Source organism: Pseudorasbora parva, chromosome 14, assembly GCF_024679245.1.
Source record: "Pseudorasbora parva isolate DD20220531a chromosome 14, ASM2467924v1, whole genome shotgun sequence".
Lineage (NCBI taxonomy): Eukaryota > Metazoa > Chordata > Actinopteri > Cypriniformes > Gobionidae > Pseudorasbora > Pseudorasbora parva.
Window position 1 is genome coordinate 7,992,944 of NC_090185.1, and position 27,252 is coordinate 8,020,195.

At 38.3% G+C, this 27,252-nt stretch overlaps 1 protein-coding gene across 1 annotated transcript in view; it reads left to right on the top strand.

Annotated features, from left to right (window-relative positions):
• The window catches only part of LOC137040007 (SLAM family member 9-like), a 228,083-nt gene that overhangs the window by 14,379 nt on the left and 186,452 nt on the right, over positions 1–27,252 (top strand). The window lies entirely within an intron of this gene.

Here is a 27,252-nt window from a genome sequence, read left to right on the forward strand (position 1 = left end):
GAACTCGTGGCTAGGATGCAAAGATCCTATCAGTAAACTGTGAGAAATTTCAATCGAGGGGGACTCACGCCGGATTATGATTTTATCATAGACTATAAAAAGAAAAGAAAAAAGGACGTCGTTTCCATGACGTCACCTGTAGGCATGCGAAGAGCATTTTTGAAGCATAATGTCGGCCGTTGTCATCTTAGCAGCGCGTCACTCCTGGACACAGGCGAAAAGACGTGAAGCTTCAGCAGGAATAATGGATCAATTTTGGGATCCTGGGCCCTCATTTATCAAGGGTGCCTACGCACAGTTCTGTGCGTAAGAACAGTTTCACGCAAAGTGTGGGATTTACCAACTTGTACTTATACGTAGAAATGTGTGTAAATATAAGAACAGCTCTGAGCATGCTTACGCAGAGAAACTAGTGGTAGAACAGCGATACTACACATAAAACAGCATGTAAAGGGAATGATCGTGCTAAATTTATTTGACACTAAATTTATATATAAAATTATGCATTGTCTTTAAAATGACTATATCTTTATCTATAGATGGATGTATGTATGGATGGATAGATATATATATAGATATAGATATAAAGTCATTTTAAACACAATGCGTGATTGGTTTCTAACCCTAAAAAAGACAGTTGTGACAAATGTTAGATGCAATTATTTCCTTGGACCCAACCCACAGTTCCCTTACTGAAATCCTCAACTAGCCAAAATAAAATGGGGCTAGCATGCTATCGCCAGATTTCCACATCGCCATAAAAGCACCATCATAAACCAACAAATTTAATTATGTAAATAGAAAAGTGTTTCATTCTGTTCTCTGCTAGACAAATAATAATTTGTGTTGCAAATTTGTTGTTGTTGTTAAACGTCATTGTCGTCATTGTCATTGCCATCAACGTCAAAATGATTGACTCATTTTGTGTTTGTGAAGTTCCTCTTTTTGCCATAATTGCGGTGACAGAAAAAAAAAACAATCTTGTGATTTTTAAAGGGATGTGTTGTCACCATATGGTTCTTTGGAGGCGTTTCTGAATGCTAATGACTGTGAACGTGAACGATCATGGCACTTACGCACATGTGGGATTTATCAACAACGATTGCTTACTCATGTGCGTAAGAACTGTGTACGCACGTTTGATAAATACGGATTTTCTTGTACTTAGACACATTCTAAATTTCAGTCACACGACAAAATAAAGAACATTTTCTACGCACTGTTGATAAATGAGGGCCCTGGCACTTAGTAGCCTATAGGCTACCCAGATAGCAATTACATTTGGCCCGGATCCGTTTTAAGCCCCTTGCCTCCGTTTCTATCTTAGAGACGTTTTCTGATTGTGAACCAGATCCGTGCCAGATAGAGGTTTCAGCTTAAACATTCTAACTGCCATCAGTTCAGTATTCATATCATATTACAGATCTGGCCCAGCTCACTTTTTACATAGGTAACCGAAAGACATTAGCTGTGTCTGACACTGGTTTGGTCCAGATCTGCAATATGAATCTGAGCCGATACTGTTTTCACATAGGCTACACTGGTGTGGCCCGAATCTGTGATACATATCTGAGCCGGCTGCATTTAAAAAAGGGCTAAAAACTGCTCTGGCCCATATCTGCAAAACGGATTTGAGCCAACACTGTTTTGACAGAGACTGCATGATGTGGACCACATCCGAAATACTTTCTCAAACTGTGTGAAGAAATAAACATTTTCAAAACAACATGGTTAGGCTATCTGCATTTTTTTTCCTATCTAGAGCATGAGATAAATGCATTGTCATTCAGCTGAGCAATATTATCAGTTTTTAAAAACTATACAGTAACATTTTGTGATGCTACGGCCGTTACAGCACAGGTCCGTTTGAGCTTCGTTTTAGGTCCGTTTTACGACAGCGCCAAGTGAACGTTGGGTCTCGCTTGACTGTCGTCTTGCAGATACGGCCCACATCCGTACTACGGACTTCAATCGGAAGCGCCAAAAATAATCAAGCTGTCAACGCAGATTTATCTGACGAGCTAGGCTATCACACGTAAGTTTGTATGTGTTTATTATGTACATCTATTTGTATGTGTTTATTCTAATTTACTGTGTATTACTTAAACGTGCAAGTGAAATGCTGTTTGCTTTGTAGATAGCAGTTACAGGCTGTTATTTGCACACGAGTCTGTGTTAAAGCCGCATCTGCTCTGCGCTATACAAATAGCCTTTGAGTGTAGCACAGAATAGGCCCAGTTATTGGATAACCAAATTAACTTTTTAATATATTTGCGCTAATGTGCTGAATTTTAAAAGATATCTTAGCTTAGGATGTCCAGACAGTCCCCGGTTTTGGTTGCCTCCAGGAAAATAGCCTACAGAAAAAAAACTGTCTCTGCTTTTTGAAGATAAAACTTGTATGTATTTCAATCAGATTGACAGTCAAACTAAAATTGTCCCCGTTTTTTCCAAAATTTTATTTTACTCATGCTGCTCACTTTTCATAATCAACATATAAATTAAAATATTAATAGTACAGGTTAATGTTTAGGCCTAAACGCTATTTCGTAGGCTGTTTTCTTTAACCCACGGCCGATAAAAGCGCCGACGTTCTCATTTTTTTTCTTTTTCCTTTAAGAGAGATGAAACAATTCACAATAGCTACTCTGTCATTTTTAGCTATACAGATGAGTTCAAGACATAATTATAAACTATAAACTGTCTATTTTTATTTGTGGACTCGGGGAACTAATCCCGAGTCAAGCTACTCGGGGCACTCACTCCAAACGCTGTCTTCATTTAAAAAAAAAAAAAAAGTGTTTATTAAACTGTTTTATAAAATCAATTGTTTCTTTTCCAAAGCATTTCTAAATTCAGTTAATATGTCCAAAAAACGAAATATCTAGCCAAAATAACGAAAGTGGTAAAAATAAATAAATAAAAAATAAAATAAAAACATTTGAGTTACCATGCAAATTCAAACATTTCGCTCTTCTCTGCTTGCTATGCGTCAACCTGGCGCGCGTAAAAGTCGATCATTCTTTACAGATGAAGGTTTCGGTTTGTTTGGAGAGAAGACGAGGCGGAGTTCTTTATTAAACTCATAAAAAACAATAGGATTACAGTAATACTGGATTCTAAATACAGAAATGCTACATTATCATGAAGACCTTGAAGCAGATCTGACACACACACACACACACACACACACACACACACACACACACACACACACACACACACACACACACACACACACACACACACACACACACACACCTCATATCCGTGCTGCTTAAGGGGCTTTCCTTGCCATTAATGCTTGGATAACACGTCTCCTTCCAATAAAAATGATGGCTATGTGGTGGATGGGATATACAAACCTACCAAGTGCTATCATTTTGGAATGACCTATCGCGAGAGATTCAATTCTTCCAGTTTTGACGTCTTCGTAAAACAGCATACACCAACAATAATGCCTTCTGTTTATTCTTCTTATTCTTTAGGGGCTACGTCTTAACCTCAATGGTTACATATAGTTAATTTGTCTTATTCAGTTTTACATGACCAGTTTTTTTTATTATTAGGCTATTATTTTATTACAGCTCCATCAACTTATGCACAAACCGTTATAGAAGAATACTTATATAATATTATTATTATTATATATATAGTAAGTATACTATATATAGGCCGAATTAGAAGGATGCTATCTTCATTTTAAGCAAATGCAACATAGCCTACGTCTGCCTGTTTTGTCATCATGTAGGCCTAGCACTGATCCAAATTTCTCATTCAACCTAATCAGTAGCCTAAGGCTGTTTTCCAGGTGCAGCAACGGCAACAGAAGATGAAATATGGAGGCATGCAATCAGGTGGTTTGCCCTTTCGGCGGACAGGAGAGGAGAGCGCCAGGAGAGACTGTTTTTTTCACGTTGTGTTCATAGCAATAGGTGTTTTTTTGTATCCAATAATTATGTGTTTGTTGTTGACTGATCTGTTAATTGTTGACTTTGTTCATTACTTTGTTGTTTGTTTTGTATAATTAAATCTGAATTTGTGGTCATTAATTCTGTGTTTGTTGACTTTGTTCACGTTGTTTTAGTATGCGTTTTAATCATTAAAACGATTTATTTCAGCTATAGCCTATAGGCCTACGCATTGCTCCAAGTGAAACTAGCCTTTATCAAGTAAAGTCAAGCTTTTTATTTATAGCCAAGGCTGAAAAATGTAGGCCTATGCATAGGTTATTATAACAATCCAGTGGTGATTTAAGCGGAATCGTAACACATCCGGCACAGCTCCGGCAGGGGGAATCGTTTCACGCACTTGTTACGCATCTGTAACGGGATGATCAGGCGGTGCTGGATCGGCGCTGGCACATATCCGCAACAACCCCTAAAAACAGACCAGAAACGGCTTCGGCCCGATGTGCGTTTGGACTCCCACATCGCACATTAGGCAGATGCGAGCCAGACCCGGCTCTATCGTTTTTGCGTTTGCGGCCCTGTTCCGTTACAGCGTCCAATGGCTATCTGGGTTATGTGTATAAAAATCCTGGAATGTTTTCCTCAAAAAAGTTCATTTCTTTTTGACTTAGATGAGATGGGGGTGAGTAAATTATCAGGAAAATTTCATTCTGAAGTGAACTAATCCTTTAAAAGCAGCAAGCTGTTCGTAGTAGGCTAACTGGGTAATCATACTAAATACCAAAACTGTATTATATATATAACTACTGTATATAATATAATTGTATAGTGCAGACACATCCAAGAATGATTAGCGCACAATCTTTATTTCTATTCAGATTGCCCCTGCTGACTTTAGCAGCCATTATTTCTCATGATGGGAAACCATAGCTTAGAAATCTAGACGCACCCTAGCGGCAGCAAATTTAATCTGCCCGTGAGTGTCGTCTAGCAACTCTCAATACCCTTCTGAGCTGTAATCCCCTAACTCTTGTCGGACCAATCACATCGTGTATAGAGTCGGTGGGCGGGGCCATAATGACGACGGCCGAGTTGCGTTTGCGTGCTTCTAGTAAACACAGAAACTGGCGAACGGCGGTCTTTCGAATCAGCTTTGACCGCGACTCTGGAAGACTTGGAGTTAAGCTTTTCTCTGAGAAAAGAACGGCACTGAAGTCATTCTTAAGAAGGGAAGATGTGTTCGGAGTTTAGCCGACCGGATACGGCGAATGTTTAATCTATCAACAAGCTCTGCTTCACCTTCGTTGCTCTGGTTGGTTGTAGCGCTATCCTATCGCGTGCAGAGGGAGTTTGAAAGACAACCGTTTATCCGCCCCTCGGATTGAGCTGTCAATGGTGAGTTTCCAGACCAAACATCTTGATGTGGGTCTGGCTTGTCAGGCTAGGGAAACCATACAACATGCATACAATCATACTTTATTTTCCTCTCTGAGGACTACATCCTCACGCAGGACTACAAACCAAAGTGGACACTACAAGGACAACATGGAGGAAAGGACAGACAAAATTTGACATTACACTTGTTTGCGATGGATTTTTTAACACAATAACCTGCAGGTCTCTTTCCTCGTGAAGCTATAGTGAGCATGACGCGAGTGCCCTTAACTTACATACAAGTTGGTGTATGCAAAATGGCAATGTTTATGGTAATTTTTTAATTCATATAATGCATTTTTATCACATATTCATTTATGATTCATTACTTATCAATGTTATTTTTAAATTAATTTATGCATGCATTCTTCTTATATATCCATCTTAATATTAATTTTATATTCACATACTAATCTGTGATTATTCTGAATTCATTTATATTTTCTGAGACTGTTAGAGGATATGATTCATGTACTCTTCAAGTGTTCCTACATGTGTTCGGGTAGATAATGGATGTCTGCCAAGTACTTCATCCGGTATCATTGTTCGCAGAATGTGTAATTCACGGTGAAACATTTACTTTTCATGCCATAATATTATACAGGACGGAAGACAGGATTTTTGGAATGTGCAAGCGTTTCTATTCTTATATATCTGAAGTCCACGAAAATCACATGACGAGAGGGTTGGATATGATGCTGGTAGCATAATTTGATGAGCAGTTGAACTGTACTACCTGTTCTAAAGCAAAATCTGACAGAACATAATTTCCACAATAGGAAAAAATTAATGAATACCATCCAAAAATAAACAACAAGGAACATAGTGGCACTTTATAGGAGTCACTGTTCTAATATAATGTAAAACAGAGATCAATACAATACAACTAAGATACAATGTTAGAAGATGATGTTAAATAAAACTACAAAATGCGTTATATACAAAATCAAAAACGTCTTACCAGCAGTGAGCAAAAGCAGAATGAGCAAAAAACCGCGTGCCATCATTTCATCAGATGTAGCTGAGCTGCTCTGTTGATCTGTTGTAATCGAGTCTGTAACGGAGTCTTCTCTTCCTGCCTCTTTAAAAAAAAAGCCGTCATTATTAACTCTCTACTGCAAACATGTTGATGGTACGTGAAAAAAAAAAAACTTTTTTGTTGTTGCTAGGGTCATTCTTACTATTCGGTGCCATTTCAGCTTGGTAACTTTCTATTAAAAAATGTTTAAATTTCCATGATTTTATAATTTTATCTGAAAATTGGCTTGTTACACTACAATAAAAATATATTGGTCCAGCTCAGGATATTATTGTTTAATAATTTTGACCAAATTCTTCACACATGCAAAGGCCAAATGTCCACCCTGTTACCGGACATTCTCATCTCAATTAATACGTGTTTTAAATGCATAATTATTGTAATATTTATATATTCTAAGAGCTAAAATGTCCCTCACTCTACCCTGCAAATTTTTTAACAACGTGTTCATAAACAAGCATTATCTTGAGAAAAGAGTTTTTTTTTTTAAGGCACAATGGTAATTTCAACATATTTCTTTTAGAATAAAAATAAATTTCATTGGAATTTTGTCCCCATTTTAAATAATTTAATTGTGCCATTTAATTTTCTACAAGTAACCACCAAGATATGCATAAAATTTGTTGAAATTATTTAATTAACATAAAAAAACCCAGAGGTAACAGGGTGGACAGAGGAGAAACAGGGTGGACAGGAGGTAACAGGGTGGACATCACGCCACTGAACAACAGGACATCACACCACAAATCAACTAATTAACCCTGCTATCTCTTGAAGAAGAAAGAAACATGAACAACATCAACCATTCACAATTGTCTAATCTAAAAGAAAACAGTAAAAGTAACAGTTAACGTAACAGCATCTTACTGTTACTACACTCTTAAAAATAAAGGTTCTTAAATGGTTCTTTGGCAGGGTGTATGGTTCTATGAAGAACCTTTAATATCCAAAGAACCTTTCCATTGCACAAAAGGTTCTTTGTAGTGCAAAAAGGTTCTTTAGACTATAAAATGGTTAGAAAAAGATGGTTCTTTAAAGAACCTTTCACAAAACGGTTCTTTGGGGGAACCAAAAATAGTTCTCCTATGGCATCACTAAGCCCATGTTTGGTTCTTCCTGGCACCTTTATTTTTAAGGGTGCACTTACTCCAACATACTACTGAACAGATCAGCATCCCATGTGTTGTTCTAGGAAATTCCACACTGTCTTCTCAAGCTGGACGGACCTCTTAACAAATAAATTCCATATAAAATGATTATAATTACAAATAAATGCTATAAACACTTATTTATCTAGGTATTATGTCCACTCTGTTACAATATGTCCACCCTGTTACTGTGCAAAACAGTAACAGGGTGGACAGTAACAGGAGGGACATTTTATTCTAAAGTTAGCCACTGCTACTTACGTGATGAACAACAAGCTAGTGTGCAGTGATCACTGAGGAAGATTTTTAACATGTTTATTAACCATATTTTCAAAATTACAATCAATTATCAGTTTCCACTATAAATAAGCATAACAGGGTGGACATGTTATGCTTTACCACATCAATAAATCGTTCTAATACATTGAAAAAAAGAGTAAATTAAGGAGAGAGACTTGCTTTGATTCTTGTGGATATTTTGCTGCCAAAAGTTATTTTACTTCCTGAGAGGCATGTGATTAGAGGGACGGTTAAGGGGTGTGTTCAGATGGATTTTCCATCAGAGTAACAGGGGGGACATTCAGTTCAGGGACACAACATATTTTAAAGACTTTAAGCATTAAATATGTTTTAATAACAAAAAATATATATTGGTGAGGAATATTATAAATAAGAATATACAACAATATTGAAAAATTTGGAATTTGTTTGATTTTTATTACTTATATTTGTGTCTGAAGTTAGGCAAACTTACTTGGGGACATGGCAGTTTAGCATACTTGCACTAAAATCAAAGTAATTATTTTTAATTAATTAATCCTGGGTACTTATAATTGTGTTCTATGGTAAAGGGGGATTAACTGTGTAAGATGACCCTTTAAATACAATTATTAGCCAATTTTTACTCAAAATATACCATATTATGTCATGGGGACTCAAATGGCACCGAATGCTAGGAATGACCCGCTACATAGAATCATAAAGAAAACGATTGGTTCACAAATTATAAGATAATGCTTAGAGAGCAATAAAAACAATAGATATGATGATATGTGACATCCAGACGCTCACTCACATTTTACAGTTCATGTAATTTAAAATAAGATCACTAAAGCAAATAATCTTACCTTATTCTCACACAACGTGCTCTGAGAACAAAAGAAAGCCTTACGCTTCCCATTTGAATGGGTGACATCATCCGTTGCCGAACTGAGATTGAGAATCAGATTGAGCATCTACCATCATATTCATGTGGTCTGAGGCTTTTTAAACCATTTGATAAAACTACCGAAAACTCAACTACAGTTTAGCACAATCTGACTTCACTGCACTGGGAAAGTCCCGATGCTCTCGGTCCCGACCCTCTGAGAGGCTTCATGCCTAAATCAGACACATTTCACTTGATCATTGACCTAAAAAAACATCGCCACATTAATCATTCCGAGAGGGTTTGTAACTAACTAATGTTTTACCATACACAAGGACAACACAATGCAAGCGAAATAAAAATAGTATGATAAAATAAATTTCTCTCGAACGTAAAGCAGTTAGAGCTGACACAGAATGAAACTGCTTAAGAGATTGTATATATATTAATAACAAAACAATGCAATGTGTTACCTTGGTCAAGAACAAACTAGGAAACTCCCAAGAAAATAATGAAACGCTTCATGTTCTTCTTATCCGAAAATGTAAATTCAGGGACTTTATGAGAGCGCAATAAGGAACTGTCAGCTAGCCTATGACATCTGTGACTCAGAATTATGAGCCAAAAAAAAATAAAAAATGAATAAACAAAAAGTTTAGGATACTGGAAAAATGTAATAATTTTACTTAAACGTTCAAAAAGCATGGAGCAATGCCACTGTGACTGTACCATGTGGCTGTTTATGTGGCTCAGAAGCATGTCTGAAATGGGTGAAAATTCTGACCACAAAAGTCAGAATTATCTCTTTGATGTGAACTCGTGGCTAGGATGCAAAGATCCTATCAGTAAACTGTGAGAAATTTCAATCGAGGGGGACTCACGCCGGATTATGATTTTATCATAGACTATAAAAAGAAAAGAAAAAAGGACGTAGTTTCCATGACGTCACCTGTAGGCATGCGAAGCAGTAGTATATTCCTGCACAACCGGAGGCTGCAGTTTCAGGACCCCAGTTTCAGGACCGCAATTCTAGGACCCTCGTTTTTTGTGACAGCACCACCTACAGAACTGGATGATATAGCGGTGTGCTGCAGCTTTAGGACCTCAGTTCTACGACCCAGGTGGTTTAGTTAGTAGCCTAGATAGTATCAAGATATTTAATCTCAGGAGTATATTTTATGTGATTTGTTTTAATTCAAAATGCATCAGAGGTTAATTACAAAGTGTGTAATACCTGCTTTGAATCACAATTTTAAATTTAAACATTAATTTACACAAAATAAAATTTTAAAATGTATATCAATCTTTAAAAAAAGTTGAGTACCTTAAAAATCTTACTGTATATAATAAAATAAATACAGTATTTATTAATAAAATACTGTATGTTGATTAACCTCCTTAAGTTTAACTAATTAGTTCATTATCAGGTAAAATAAATATGGAATCAGTATATGCAGTCACTAAATTACAGTCAGATATTTTAAAGATTGTATAGAGGCAAGACAAGACTCAAGAATGTTTGAAGAATATATATTTATGTCATTTTTGCAATAACAACAGCACCAAAAAGACCCCTTTTTTCATCAGTTGCCTCACAGACGGAATGGCTGTATGTATGTATATATATATATATATATATATATATATATATATATATATATATATATATATATATATATGGTTTAACACTCTTGTGCACTTGTGGAGTTGTAGAGAGAGAAAGCCAAACAGAATATTAATGTTACTCATGTCTAATTCCAAACTCCAAATTTGTAAGTATATAAGAGCAATACCCACCAATTGAGACCATGGTGCTATACAGTTGAAGCTGCATACAGTGTGAGGCAACTATTGTAAACATTTCCTATACATCTTACTAAGCTGGATGGCGACTGACAGTCATTATACTAATCTGGTGAACATGGTAATTTTGATAAATGAGCCACGGCACAAAATGAACTGTAGATGATAACATAAATTTAATAAAAAACTGCACAAATTATAAAAACCAGCAAGTGTTACAGAGATGAATATACAAATATATATTGTTATAATACCCTTCTATTTTGAAGCGCTCCATCAGAAGAAGACACCACCACTTTCTAATGAAAGGCATGTCCATCTGAAAGATGTGTGACATTGACAGATAAGCATATACTTGGCAAAAAAGAAAAAAAAGAAAGAAAAGAAAGAAAAAAAAAACAGAAAAAATCAACAACAAAAAAACACTGAGACTTTACCATTAACATGAAAATCCCACTGTCATTTCCACAATTATGGCGTGGCAATCCCTAAAAGCAAAAAAAAAGGTAACATTCATGTCAAAAGCCATTGCCATCTCGGTTACATTATGAAATCTACATGATATGCAGAATGGAATATAATAATATTTGTTTGGAGTAGCTAAATATGCATTTATTAATCACTGCAATATTATGCCCAGTCTTTTCAGTCTAGCTCCAAGGATAATAAAAAAAAATTGTGCAAGATTCATACAGAATTATTATAAAAAAAAATCAAATTAAAGGATTAATTTTAATCTTTTTAATCATGGCCACGCCACAATCAAGAACATCATAGTAATTAATAAAACTAGCATACAAATTCTTAATTCGTGTGAATTTATTCTTAATTCATAGTTAGCAGCTCACTTTAGTACATTTTGTTTCGTTTAAACATTATAAAATAAAACTTGATTGAATATCGGTACTCACAGTCTGATCGGTGTCCATCGTCCATCTTAAATTAGTGTTTTGGTGATTCAATTCGGTAGGTGGTGCTGTCACAAAAAACTAGGGTCCTAGAACTGCGGTCTTAGAACTGGGGTCCTGAAACTGCAGCCTCCGGTTGTGCAGGAATACCCTTCTCATGCGAAGAGCATTTTTGAAGCATAATGTCGGCCGTTGTCATCTTAGCAGCGCGTCACTCCTGGACACAGGCGAAAAGACGTGAAGCTTCAGCAGGAATAATGGATCAATTTTGGGATCCTGGCACTTAGTAGGCTATGCCTACGTGCGCAGTAAACATTTAGTAAAATATGCAAATGTCAGTTTTATATATTATATTTCCTGTTGCTGTCTACTTTCCCCTCCAGTGTCCGTAAGTTAGTTCTTCAGTGTAATATAACATGTCACGCTCTGTCTCAGTTGCCTGTGTCCACTTTTGTGCCCTTTAGCTGCAGACTCGGAGCTGCAGTCAGTACCGCATTCTCAGACCCCTCGTTTTTTCCAAACAGCGCCTCCTGCTGTTCTGAAGATCGTATAAAACCCTTATCCAAATAGGATGCAATATTACTGCGTCGTTTCATTTAAAGGTAGGGTAGGTAGGACTGATCTAAAACACTTTTGTCCAAATTTGTTTAAACTTTCTTTATATGTCAATACATAATTAAAATGTAAGTACTCTGAAAAGGAGAGTATAAAAACCGAGTGACTCTAGACTTTTTAATCTGTAATAAACAACGCTCATTATTTTTATTCAGGACGAAACAAATGATTGGCTTGGGCGACTGTCACTCTCTCTCGCTACCATGGCGACCACCGCTTTCGCTACAGGATCTGCCCACATGCGCGCACTCGTTTGATTTGAGCAGTTCAAGAGGCAAGAAACCCAGGCAAAATAATGGCAGAGAAAGAGCATTCAAACTTCACAGTGCAGGGTTTTACAGTCAGCGAAGGCAAAAAATGCAAAAAAGGAAGACAGTACGAGAAAAGGCAATGCACAGAAAGTCTTTGGATAAACAAAGAAATCAAACGCGAGTAAATATCTGCGTGGCTTTTCAACGATGGTGAGAACTGAGGGCCTGAAAAACGACTCATTGCTGGCTGTATTTCTGCTGGACAGGTCATCTTTCATTTTGATTATACATTTTTTGGTTTATGTTTTAATGAAGCACGTATCACTAGCACACGTAGCTGTCTAATATAGCTAACATAACATTACTTAGCATAAAGTTACAATATTATACACTTAACCATTAGTAGAGATGATAAATACTCAATATGCTCAGCTCAAGTTGATCGCTGATGTGTTGAATTGCGCAAAATTTAACTTTATATAACAAAATGCATGTGTAAAAGCCAGTACACCGCATCCAGGAACTGTTTTTAGAGCTAAGTTAGCTTTAGCTGCTGCTAATCAACAATGCTTTCATCATGGAAACTCTTACATACAAAAACACAGTGTATGTTATGAATCTTACACGAAATTCATCTTCATCACAGTAACTGATGTTATTGGAAAAACATGATGCTACCCGTTTTCTTTGACTTGTAAATATAACTAGCTCGTTACCAAATCAAACAAAAATATATTTTACACTTTACCAGTATCGGTATTCTAGCTTGATAGTGAGTACTAAAAGACATCTTATTTGTTTATATTCATACTGATAAAGTTCGATGTTTTATTACATGAGATTCTGACATGATGAGCACACTGCTCCTCTCAGGTCAGTAATGCGTCTTCCAGCTGATCTCTTAGATCTCTTAGCTGGTCGGTGAGGGGCGTTCATGTGTTTTGGGGGCGTGGCTTTGGAAAGAGCCCAGAAGGGAGAAGGTGGAGTGAATGGAAATAATGAGCTGTCTTTGAAACAGTCGTGAGAGGTCTACACACACTCAATTTTTATACTTTCTTTTTCAGAGTACTTACATTTTAATTATGTATTGATATATAAAGAAAGTGTGAACAAATTGGGAAAAAAAGTTTTTTAACCAATTCCTACCTACCCTACCTTTAAAGCTACATTGTGTACCTTTTTTTAGTTTATTATCATAACACTTAGTTCTATCAAAAATATATGTGTTCATTAATGTATATTTACTTCTTTTAAGTAATAAAGTATTCTCGTAAGTTTATAATATGCCATACATATGGGTGAGGGGTTCGGGCCATGTTGCCTCTCCATCTTGAAAATACATTAGCCAAAGAGGGACATTCCCGTAAATTCAAGCTTCGCCTTTCGCGTTTTAACACACGATGTCACTCATGGACGAGGCCGAACTGGAAGCCATGTTAATCTTGGACTAAATCGGCCACCGTAGGAGTTAAAACGAAATCAGAATTGAGAGGAACAGAAGCTAATATTCACTGGATGGTCATATACCTTTACACCGCTAGATAACTTACACTATGTTGTTATTGCATCCTGTTAATTTACAACAAATATGAGGTGCAAATATCTGCCAAAATAAAGTGTAAATAGCATCTAATTACTACACATTTTCCAAAGAACTGCTATTTTTACATGTTGAAAATAGAATATATTGCTTAAAGTTTTTGTTTGTTTGGCATCAATGGTTCAGAGCTTAGATCATTAGGTGATACAAATGAGGTACAAACTGATACATGTTCAATGAACTGGTTATGAGTTGTCAATCTGTGTATGTTAAATAAATCATGTTCTGACCTCTAACTCTCCTATTTCAAACATCAGCTTGCTTGAGTATTTTATTTAATTCTGTCTAGAGAGGAAGTCAGACTGTGAGGTTAATAAATAGCAGGATATGAAGAAAAGCTTTTCACCGACAAACATGTACAAGCCGTTTGTTCACTCAGCAGATAAAAACCACATTTCAGAAACCAACGAAGGTTTCAGTTTGACTGATGGAGCTGAAGAGGTGTCAGATGTAAAGCTGATAATGTGAGAGATGGTGGGCGTTGGAACCTTTGTATTTTGCCAAACACAACAATTGATAATCGAGTTATAAAATATTTTAAAAACCAACCAATGCAGGGGTATTCACTCAATATTCTTCTTCTTATATGTTTAACACTGCCAGGCAATAAAAAAAAAAAAAAATTATCAAACACTGCCAGGCAATAAAAAAATAAAAATAAAATTATCAATGTTAAATGATAAATAATTATGAATTCTTATGTTTTCTCTTCAGTTAAAGTCTTAATAAGAGACAGAAAAACATATTTTATAACCACACACTATACTTTATATAACATGTAACACATACTTGTTCAGAGTGTGTGTGTGTGTGTGTGTGTGTGTGTGTGTGTGTGTGTGTGTGTGTGTGTGTGTTTGTGTGTGTGTGTGCGTGTGTGCGTGTGTGAGGGGCGAACTCTGTCGGGGGAGGCTTCAGATTCACACATCAGATTAACAGCTCGAGTGTTTAGTTCAGACTCTTAAAGACAATGTTTCACATGTTTGTTTTGTTCTCTTTGTGCTGCTGGCGTCGGATTGGTAAGTTATAAAGCATTTTATGGCTTCATTTCTTGCATTTTAATAGCAATAAACTACTGCGAAATTACATTTTCATGAGACATTATTGCGAGGTTCAGGTCTCGGGATTTGTGATCAGGGAATTTTTAAGCTGTGCCTATAAGTAATGGAAATGTATAGGAATCTTAATCATTAACATCTCTTATTAAAAATACAGAAAAGTAATGGAGATTTCAAAAGAATATAAAATGAAACTATTGGATGCTTATAATACTCAGTTGCTTTCAAATGTCAGATATTTTTGGTGGGTTTAAGAAGAACGTTGACATGATAATGGAAAAAATTCTCAGCAGCCATAAAGATTACATTACTGGTTCACACATCCGTTTGTTCATGTATATCATCTTTGATTGTATCTCGGCGGCTAAATTTAAAGGTTACAAACTACAGCTGATTTCATGAGCCTTTATCTGTGAAACATTTCATTTTCTGTGTGTTCTCCAGGTGTGTTTGGTGAGTCGGTGTCAGTGATGGAGGGAGATTCTGTCACTCTAAACACTGATCTCACTGAAATACAGGAAGAAGATGAGATAGTGTGGAAATATGGAGCTAATAACTCTCTGATAGCTCGAATCAGTAGAGCTGATGGAATATTATCCTCATATAATGACACTGACGGGAGATTCAGAGACAGACTGAAGCTGGATCATCAAACTGGATCTCTGACCATCACAAACATCTCAACTGAACACGCTGGAGATTATAAACTAGAGATAATGGGAGTGAAACGATCATCAAAAACATTCAGTGTTTCTGTCTATGGTGAGTGGAGATCATTTGTCCAGCATTCACAAAAACTAATTGTATTTTTTACTTTCTACGGGGCTGTTGAATGCTTAGATCTGATTGGCTGGTGAATGTTCTAAGGTGTGCAGTTATTTTCAGGGAAACGCACGAGGAAAGTAGTCCCAGCAGGTTTTGACCACATTACACATTCCTTGATCGCCAAATGATTTCAGGTATTTCAAACTAAGGTCTGCCGACAACAGCAAAAGAACCAAAACCCACAGCAACACTCACCAAGAGAATAAATATAGTAAACACTGGGATAAAAACTAAAAATTATTTCCATGGTTTTTGCAACAAAAGTACATTTTATTAGGCTATGTAAGTTTTTTCCCACTCTGTCTCACACTTAAATGCACATACAGTATGGACCATAGACTATATAAAAGATAACAACAATAGACCGAATATGGACACGGCCTGTGGCGCAGTGACCTCAGGATCGAGCATTATTCTGCTATCAGTGGCTCAATAGTAAGACATTAGTCCTGCACACAATATAGTGCTTTAAGGACAAAAGCGGTGTAGAGTCCATTATTCCTTATACTGTAAAGTTTAGTCAATTTATGAATTAAAATTACATTCACATTGAACTAAAAATAAGATTGTGGATTGGATTTACCTGTATTTCTGTTTATTCTCTCATTTTTTTCCAGCTCATTTGCCTGTTCCTGTCATCTTCAGTAACTCTTCACACTGTTCTTCATCATCATCATCATCATCATCATCATCATCATCATCATCATCATCATCATCATCATCATATAATTGTTCACTGGTGTGTTCATCAGTGTTGAATGTGGGTCATGTGACTCTCTCCTGGTTCAAAGGAAACAGTTTATTGTCCAGCATCAGTGTGTCTGATCTCAGCATCAGTCTCTCTCTACCTCTGGAGGTGGAATATCAGGATAAAAACACCTACAGCTGTGTGCTGAACAATCCCATCAGCCACCAGACCAGACATCCCAACATCACTCGACTCTGCCACACATGTGCAGGTACGGCAGCACGGCTGATATAATGTGTGTGTTTATTCACTGACCTGATCTCGGTCTTGTAGATCAGACTGATTCAGTCACACTTCTTTCTTTATCATTACAGAGCTGGACAGACGGTCTCCTCCTCATCCTTTCATCCTCTCCCATTCACTCTTTCTGATAGTGCTGATCTCTGCGTCTGCTGGATCTCTGATGATTGTTGCTGGATTTATGATATTTTACATCTGCAGGAAACACAGAAAAACTAAAGGAGAAGGCAAGATAAACCTTTGATTATAAACAAGTAGTATAACAGATAATACTTTAAATGTACACTGTAAATATTGTAATTAAGATCAAATTATCATTTTAGTCATTCTCAGAAATCAGATGTCACAAATTTAGCGTATAGCGTATACATTTAACATAGTACTTAAATTAATATCACTAATGTCTCACTGGCACATTTCTCAGTCAACATGAAAACAAAAATGTAAATCTGCCTTATTAACACATACGTTGTAAAGAAACAGATCGAGCAAAGATAGTCGTGTTGTTCTAATGAATCTATTATTACTGTTGTGCAGAAGAGATTACTTACGCTGAGCCAACAATCTACAAGAGAAAAGCACATAACTCGGTAAGATCTAATAGTCCTAATTCATGTTGTCTTCATTTCAGTGGTGAGTCAGTTTTAAATGTGTGTGATTATCAGCTGGGATTGACATGAAGTTTTTATCTCGCTAGCTGCTGTGGTTAGTGTTCTTCCAAAGTCACTAGACACTCTGCATTTTAACTGGACACAATTTTGACATCTGCCACATATATATTTTTAATATCATCGCATAATTCGGTAGCAGTTTTCATTGCTGTCACTTTAAGACCTGACGTACGGACTCATACTGTTATACATGCGTTTGCTTTCTCAACTTTTTACGTTTATTTAAAACATAACTGATTTATGTTTTACTGAAGATTTTTGGGCTGTTTTAAAGGGGGGGGGGGGGTGAAACACTCAGTTTCAGTCAATCTCATGTCAATCTTGAGTACCTATAGAGTAGTATTGCATCCTTCATATCTCCGAAAAGTCTTTAGTTTTATTATATTTATAAAAGAAATATGGGCTGTACAGAGTCTTTCCGGAAAAAACCGAGCGGCTGGAGGCGTATCGAGTGGGCGGAGCTAAAGAATGATGAAAGCACCCAAAGCGGTGACGTCCTCAAAGCGTGGAGAAACCCATCGCTATCGATCTCAGCTAATACAGATAATGATCCAGAATCAGATCCGGAGGCTGAAATAAATTGAACCGGAGAAACAGCAACAGCAGGACGTCCGTCTCTGTGGTATGGACTGTATTTAGTGGCCTGTCAACATTTGTGTGTGTTTACTCGCAGTTTATGAGGACATGATTCGGTTTATGGACTATTGTATGCGACTAAACCTTAGCAGTAGCAAGCAAAACGGTTTTGCACGTCAGACTAGTGTAACGTTATACAGAGAACAACAATGGAGTAACCGTTAGCGCATTTGAATGACGAAGCACGCGATCGTGTCGTTTACTGATGTTTACTCACGCGACGATAGCCAACAGCACAGACATTTGAAGCAGATTTACTCACCGGCTGCTTCCAAAGCAGGACCGAACCTTTATCGCTGGGACCGCTCCGTCAAAAACACACTTCTGTACTTCGCGCGCGCACCCTACCGGGAGAAGAGCCCGTACGGCCCATACAAGGACCTTCCGCTCTATTAACGTCAAGCCGACCCATACTCGAAAAAAACTCTCCGAAACTTGTGAGAAACCGGAAGGAGTATTTTTGACGCAGAAATACTCCATCAAACGTCCAACATTGTGAAACAGCATTTCACCCCCCCTTTAACGTTTAACATATTACAATCATTATCTGAGGGCTTCTTCAAATCACAAAATAGGAAACAAACATACACTCTAGAAAATGCTGGGTTAAAAACAACCCAAGGTGGGTTAAAAATGGACAAACCCAGCAATTGGGTTGTTTTAAACCAATGTATTATTGTTGTTGTTGTTTAATTCATTATTATATTTTGTTTTTGCAGAAAGTGAAAGCAGAGGATCATGTGGAAGAGAATGATGTGGTGTATGTATCTGTCGCCATGAGTAGATGACCAAACTTAAACCTTTGTCTGAATGCCAGCGCCAGCTTCCTCTACGAACCTTTGGTCTGTGGTTGTGTTTTGGGGTTCAGAATCACTGAATTTAGCACAAATTCTGAAAGAAAATGATTTCCGGAAATCCCAGCAGACATTCAGAAGGATCATTCTGGGGTTTTGAAGCGTGACGGGAGATGGACTAATGAAATGCTCTCTTAAGACTTTGCTTTTGCAATTCAATGACTTCTAACCCGGACAGCAGCATGGTGTCGGTCCAGATCCGGCCCACATCTGTGGATTCGGGATCTGCCTGACTCTTAAAGACTATTTTAATTTTCAAAACTGAAAATACGCTGGCCTAGGTAAAATGACATGAGTGTAGAGATGCGTTTGATCTGTTTGCAGGACACACATCTTGTGCATGAGCATGCGACTGGAGGTTTGTGGTCGGTTCATGCACGTATATCTTGATGTGTCGGCAGCATACGCTTGAAGGGTGTTTTTCCATTCCTGTCTTTTTGATGATAAAACTCTAACTTCTGTCGTTCATTTTAACTGCTTTACACAAAACAGCCTTATTGCTAAAACACTGAATAATTCCTTCTGATGTTTGACAACAAAGGTGGTCTCAAGTCAAACTTGCAAATATGAAAATATCAAACTTGTAGAGCGCATGCATCATGAATTATACACATGCTGTGATCAGACGCAGATAAGATGCACTGTCAGAAAAAAAAGTACAGTGCTGTCACTGGGGCGTTACCTAAGGTACAAAACCGAAAAGGTACTAATATGTGCCATTTAGAGTTAGTAAGGTACAAAGATGGACCTTTTCACTTTTGTACCTTAGGGCATAGATATCCATAATAAGGGCTAGATTTCTCGAGCGCGCTGTTGGCCAATGGAGGTCGCCGTCCGCAACTGGCGGCCATCTTGTCACAGGCAGCTCGCTCACTCAAACAGTGTGTTTTAATGGTGCATGTACTTTTAAATAACCATAACTTGCTCAATTTTCAACCGATTTTCAAACTGTTTTGTTTGTTATAAACGTCAGAGATGTAGTTATGACACTACATACTTATGAATAATTATAACCATGGACTTCAATATGAAAGTAACATTGAACAGAACAGATAGGTGCAATGAATATACACACACAAGGTATTTATGTTAAATCAATATATAGGCTACTAAAACTGTGTACCGAATGGCAACATGAGAAATTATATATATTTACACACATATACAGCTCTGAATTTTTTTTCCAGAGTTAGCTATCTATATTATTATTTTATAATAAGAATTTGAAAAAAATGACAAAACATGCAAACTAAGTTTATTTTAGACAAAAGATTGTTTGTCATAAAATCATTATTGGTGTCAATAAACCTATATAATTGAACAGCTCGATTGTGGTCTCAGCCTTGATAAAGTGCACGTAAGTTAGCCGTGATACACAAGCTGCACGATTAAGTCTTTTATCGAAACAAAAGGCTGCATTTTCATCCTATTAAAGCATCCAGATTTGTAGCCATATTAATAACGTTTGTAAGAAACCAAACCATTTGTAAATCCGTCAAGATTTCAGCGAGATAAGAGTATTTATGTTCGTACAGATCACTCATCTTGCCTGTGACAAGATGGCCGCCGGTGATGCCGATGGTGACTCCGCCGTAAGACATCTAGCCTTTATTATGGATATCTATGCCTTAGGGTACCGCCCCAGTGACAGCACCCCCAGAGAATTATTTTAGGAGCTATTCAAAATCACACCTTTTAAAAAAAATAGAAACACCACCTGTTTTTGTCAATGTCTGACTCATTTTAAGAATAAATGCAATGTATTTTCTGCTGTGATATTTATGGTTTTAATGCAGATGATAACTAACAACACTGCTAACAAACTACACATTTTGTCAAAGTACCAGGTTTAACTGCTTGAATGCCATTTTTCTTTGGCGTTTGCAGTTGTGACAGTGTGTTTGTGTTTGAAGGCGTCTGACCCGAGCTGTAATGTTTTGTGACCGATGACTCAGTATTAAAACTCCTTCAGCCGACAGGGAAAAAACACATTAGACAACTGAAACTACAGCAGCTCTATACTTGTGTCAGACGAGATGTTGAAGGTGTTTTTAGTAGGTATTGGATCCTACTCTGTGGTTAGAGTGCTCTGGGTGGTTGTTTGCTATATATTTTGCTATGTATGTATTTGTTCCTAATCACTTGTGGAATTTTTGATTTTATAAGACAAGGGGCTAGCCAAGAAATCTGGACGCACCCTAGCGGCAGCAAATCTAATCTGCCCGCGAGTGTCGTCTACTCTCAATACCCTTCTGAGCTGTAAACGGCAAACTCTTGTCGGGCCAATCACATCGTGTATAGAGTCGGTGGGCGGGGCCATAATGACGGCCGAGTTGCGTTTGCGTGCTTCTAGTAAACACAGAAACTGGCGAACGGCGGTCTTTCGAATCAGCTTTGACCGCGACTCTGGAAGACTTGGAGTTAAGCTTTTCTCTGAGAAAAGAACAAAGAACGGCACTGAAGTCATTCTTAAAAAGGGAAGATGTGTTCGGAGTTTTGCCAACCGGATACAGCGAATGTTTAATCTCATAGACAGTAAAAGAAATGGACAGAGCTATCCCAGTGATGTCAATGGCGGAAAATGAGGTCAACTAGAAGCACTCACTTCCTGATGGCTGAGTGAACTGCGCCGGCTCAGACTGAGCTTGAGGACGTAGATGTGACGTGAGCCTCCTGTCGGACAGCTGTAGGTCTTCTAGTAGTTGTGGAAAGTGAAATCTGAATCACGTTGTTTAAATATTTTCTCCCGTTGCTTTTGGCTCACTATGGGCTTCTCCCCATTCTTCTCCCTTGACTTTATCAGACTTTATGTCTCCACGTCCCCCCAACTGCCTCATAAGCCCTATTCGGACTGGATTAGTTTAACATGGGGACATGGGGGTAAAGTCATTTTACCTCAGGACGTCTGTAATATTAACGGCCAATTCGCACGGGATAAGACATCTCAGTAAAACTAGCAGAAGTGGGAGGAGTAACTCGCTTTACGCACCTCCTTGACGTCATGTGCGTATGACGTTACCGTTATCACGTGAGCAATCACACAACCTGAGCGCCAGTCTGAACTCCGTCTCCAATATATATGTGTGTTTTAATAAACAGTTAGGTCCAGTCTAACGATTCTGATTGGATTATGTTGGTAATAGACACTTTCCTAGAGCTAAAATGTGTTGTGCCTCTAATAAGTGCTTTTGATCTTCTTTTTGCTTTAAATGATATGCGGAAAATACTGGACATTTTCCACAGATTTGTCCCACCACCTACAAAGCAACCGAATGCTTCAAGCGCCTCCAAGGTCGCAAAATGTTTTTTTTTTACTTTTAAACAGGAAATGACGGAATTTTACCATACATTTTTACAGCAGGTCTATTCGAACGGGATTAGTATTACCCGAGGTCATTTTTCCAGACCTTTTTACAGAAGGTAAAAGTCTTGGTAATCTTTAGGCCTACTGACATTGTCCGTAATGATTACCGAGATGGAACATTCGGACGGGACTAAAATCACCGTGAACCTCTGGTAATAATTACTTTACCCCCACGTCCCCATGTTAAACTAATCCAGTCCGAATAGGGCTATAGACAGTAAAAGATTGCTTCTGAGCGTCTCCTCAGGACTATACTGTAATTTCTCAACTGTGAGACAGAGTCGCGTTGGTTATGACGCAATCGTTAGCCTATTTTTACAAAAACAGCTTCTACGGGGCGATAGTGTAAGATACAAGGTAATGGAGCCTTTTATGCATTGTCATGTTTCTTTAGAAATAAACAATGGACAAATGGAGTCTTTAAACGTCTCAGATGTAAAGTTATTCACTGTCAAAGTGACTCAAAAATGAATGGGAGTCAATGGGATGCTAACAGCAGGTGATGGCTTGGTTTGCAATGGCCGCCCCTATGGGTGGAACGCTTTCCGAGTGCTAGATTACCCCCTTGTTTAATCTATCAACGAGCTCTGCTTCACCTTCGTTGCTCTGGTTGGTGTAACGCTATCCTATCGTGTGCAGAGGGAGTTTGAAAGACAACCGTTTATCCCGCCCCTCGGATTGAGCTGTCAATGGTGAGTTTCCAGACCAAACATCTTGATGTGGGTTTGCTTGTCAGGCTAACAAGGGGCACGTTTTGAAAGGGACTAAAACAAACAGTACTTTCAGGTACATGATCAGTTGATGTCATTTCTACAGGCTCCGATAGATCAACGGTCTACAGATGAACAATCATAAGGGTCACAGCTGCTGATTCTTCAACATAGAGTGTGAAGAAATATGGACGTAGTGTCCGGGATTTCACCTGGAGCCCTTTTTAGGTCTCTAGAAGCCAGTTGAACTGTAGTCACTTCTGTGTTGGATTCAAGAGAGACCGCAGGAGGTTGTGGCTTGCTCTTCAACCAGAACAGCCACTGTAGCCACGCCCACCACAGCAGAGATGACCAATCGGATCACAGCTTCAGTAAAACCACAACAGTGAACTTCTGGAAGAAAAGAAAAACAATCATAAAATATTTATGTTTAACAAACTGACATTGACACAAATACAGGTACTGTAAATATGATTCAAAACAGCAATGTTGAAATAAAAAATATATATATGGGGGATTTATTTGGGGTTTTCACTGTGTGAATCACTTGCAACTTTCATTGTGTGAAGAAAGGGTAAAAAACCAAAAAGAGTTGAGTGATGTTGGGATGTCTGGTCTGGTTGCTGATGGGATTGTTCAGCACACAGCTGTAGGTGTTTTTATCCTGATATTCCACCTCCAGAGGTAGAGAGAGATAAAGCTGTTTTTGTGAAAAGGAAAGTCTGATCGTGAGGTTTATGATAACAGGAGAGGAAATGAAGACACTCTTTGCCCACAAATGACTGACGCACACATCAGCGCATCTAATACACCACTCATCTGGTCAAACTACACTTGTTTGTAAATACATGAGACCACAGAAGTTTCACTTTGACACACAAACTGAGCTGATGGTACAAAGATGTCACCGAGGCAATACCCATACAAAAGCAAAAAAGTACATATTTGTTCCATATTTACCCCTAAATAGCACATATTAGTAGACTACGTTTTAGTTTTTGTGCCTTAATGCCCCAGTGACGGCTTTGCCTTTTTTCTGAGAGTGAATCGCATTGGCTCTCGGAGTTAGAGAACACCCACGCTGTGGTTTCATGGGTCTGTTTAAACAGAATGTGGGCTGTAAAAAAATGAAAATGTTTGGGTGTTTTTTTTTTTTTTTTATTGACCTTGTCATTAGTTCTAGTTTTGACACATTCCGGCCTGTATACACATCAGTTGTGAACATGCTCTGTCTTTTTAACTGAAGCTTTCTATAGCAAATACATTAGTGTATGTATCATCACACACTTTCACAGGCTAAAGTTACTCCATGAATTGCATCCTAATTCATTACAATAGTTAAGTTTGTGCAGGGCTCAGGGTTCGGGATGTGTAATCATTCAGCCGTGTTAAGCACACATGCAGCAGTCATTGAGCCGTCCCAGCGAGAGAGATGCAGATCCACAGCAGCAGCACTTTCAGACCATCAATTCATTAAATATGATTTATATTCACATGGATTTTAATCAGATTGATATGTAACAAATACATGATATATAACAAATATCCGTGCACAAACTGATGCGTTATTCCTTATTGTATAGAATATTTTTCCTATTTTTCCAGAACATAAATTATGAACACCATAGTTATTATTATAATTATTTTTGGCATTTGCATTTTTCAGATTAGAGGTATTATTATTATTATTATTAATCATGTTCATTTAATTTTAGCATGGCATATGATCCGCGTTGATGTTTTATTGAAAATGTTAAGAAAAAGTCACCATTATGGTGATCAGTGTTTAGTGCTTTAGTTGGGCTCTTGACCCTTGACTTTAAATTTCTCTGGCTGCTGTCTGTGTGTTTATAGGACACATTAATTATGGCAAAGACAAAATGTGATTATTAGGTCATGTTGGCTATGATGAAGAACACATAATCATGTAGTGATTCACTAAGGGATCTTAAAGGCATGCTCACAACACATCAAATCACAACCGTTCCCTCCCCTTTTCATTGGTGTTTTTTCCAATTATTTAAAAAAAGTCTTTGTTAAATAGTTTAAAGGCATGAAACAAGCCAATCGGCTACGACTACGAGGTGAATCACAACACTACAAACTTTGATGTGTGTGTGTGTGTGTGTGGGGTGGGGGGGGGGGGGTGGGGGGGTGGGGGGTGGGGGGGACACATTATGGGGACAAATGTCCTCACAAAGATGGCAATATCCGAAATCCTTGTCCTTGTGTGGACATTTTTTAGTCCCCATGAGGAAAACATCATATATATCATACAGGGTGAGGTTTTTTTTAGAAAGTAAAAATGCAGACTGTTTCCTGGGTTTAGGGGCTCTGTGTGTGTGCGTGCGTGTGTGTGTGTGTGAGAGAGAGAGAGAGAGAGAGAGAGAGAGAGAGAGAGAGAGGAGAGAGAGAGAGAGAGAGAGAGAGAGAGAGAGAGAGAGAGAGAGAGAGAGAGAGAGAGAGAGAGAGAGAGAGAGAGAGAGAGAGAGAGAGAAAAAGCATGTGCTGGGGAGATCCACTTTGCGACTGAAGCGATGTTGTGAAGCTTCCCGTCATTTCTGCGTTCAAATCGGTTCAAATGCAGCGCTGCCTTCCCAGAATGCTGTGCTGAAGCGTTGAAGTCGCTCGACGTCACCCATAGGAATAAAGTGGAGCGCGGCACGACAGAAGTGTTCACGGACAAGTGGATCTGCAGCTGAGCGAGTGTTTATGGGTGTGCATTTCCTCTCTCGCTCTAGTCACGCGCGCGCACCCTACCGGGAGAAGAGCCCGTACGGCCCATACAAGGACCTTCCGCTCTATTAACGTCAATCTGAGCCATACTCGAAAAAAACTCTCCGAAACTTGTGAGAAACCGGAAGGAGTATTTTTGACACAGAAATACTCCATCAAACGTCCAACATTAGTTTTTGAAACTTTGTCTATGTTTAGGATGGGAATCCAAGTCTTTAACAGTGTAAAAAGCTCAGTATGCATGAAACAGCATTTCACCGCCCCTTTAAATGTAATTTATTAGAGGAGTATACGCTCATCTAATCTTCCAATTAGTACCAAGGTATAAAACCAGCAGCTTACATCTTCCCATTGTTAGTTCTTGCGGCATCCCTCCTCCTCCCAGCTCCTCTTTTTTTTGTTTCTAGTCAGAATATAAGTCTGAGGGTGCGTTCACACTTGTCATGTTTGGTTGGATTAAACGAACCCTGGTGCGATTGCTCGGTTAGTACGGTTCATTTGAACATATGTGAACGCTGCCATCCGAACCCTGGTGCGCACCAAACAAGCGGACCGAGACCGCTAAAAAGATGGGTCTCGGTCCGCTTCCAAACGAACTCTGGTGCGGTTCGACTGATATATGAACCCAACACGGACCAAAGACATGTAAACAGACCAAAAATAGGACGTAATGTCACAAGATGCGACGCATAGTCAGCTGATGTGACGACGCGGAAATATCGGTGTATCCAAAATGAATAACGTTAACATTAGAGGGCAAACGTAGAGCAATGAGGAGGTGCCTCATCAATATTTGGTCCGACGAGCGTGTTTCGAAAATGCTAGAAAAAAACGCACAAAAAGCATACCTGGTTTTTCTCATCAAATGTTGCCCATACAGACGACAGAACTGCCGTCTCTTTTGCATAAGAGATGCCCGTCTCTTTTCTGCACAACGGAGGAAATCCTGCTGCTGTTTTGAATGTTTTGAACATTTCATGAGCTCTTCATGAGTTTTCAGCCGGTAAAAATAATGCCACATGTACACGCATACAATGACCGTGTGTAATCCAGCACACAGCGTTGTTTTGAATGTTCGGTAAGCGAGCTCCTACGTCATATAAGCCGACCAATCAGGTTGTTAGCGTCTCCCTATGCCTTTTGTTCGGTAACTTTAGGTTCGCTGTTAAAAATGCCCGTGTGAACGCTAAGCGGACCAGGACTATTATGTTTTGTTTTTGTTTTTTGGTCCGGACCAAACGAACCCAAACTAACCGAACTACAAGTGTGAACGCACCCTGAAACTGCTCCATTGGGCTGTGATTATGGGGCGTGTTTCAACCGAACCAGGAAAGACCTCAATTGGATAGACCTACAACCAATCAGAGCAACGAAGCGACGCATTGTCAAATGTCAACAGAGCTCAACTGCACTGTGTTGCCAAGATATTGTGAAGGTGAATGCATATACAAACAAGCTCTCCGTTTAGGATTTTGAACAAATATAATCCAAGCCAGGGTACCTCTATAGCACACAGCAAGACAAATCGGTTTACCACTTTCACTAAGATTATACGAG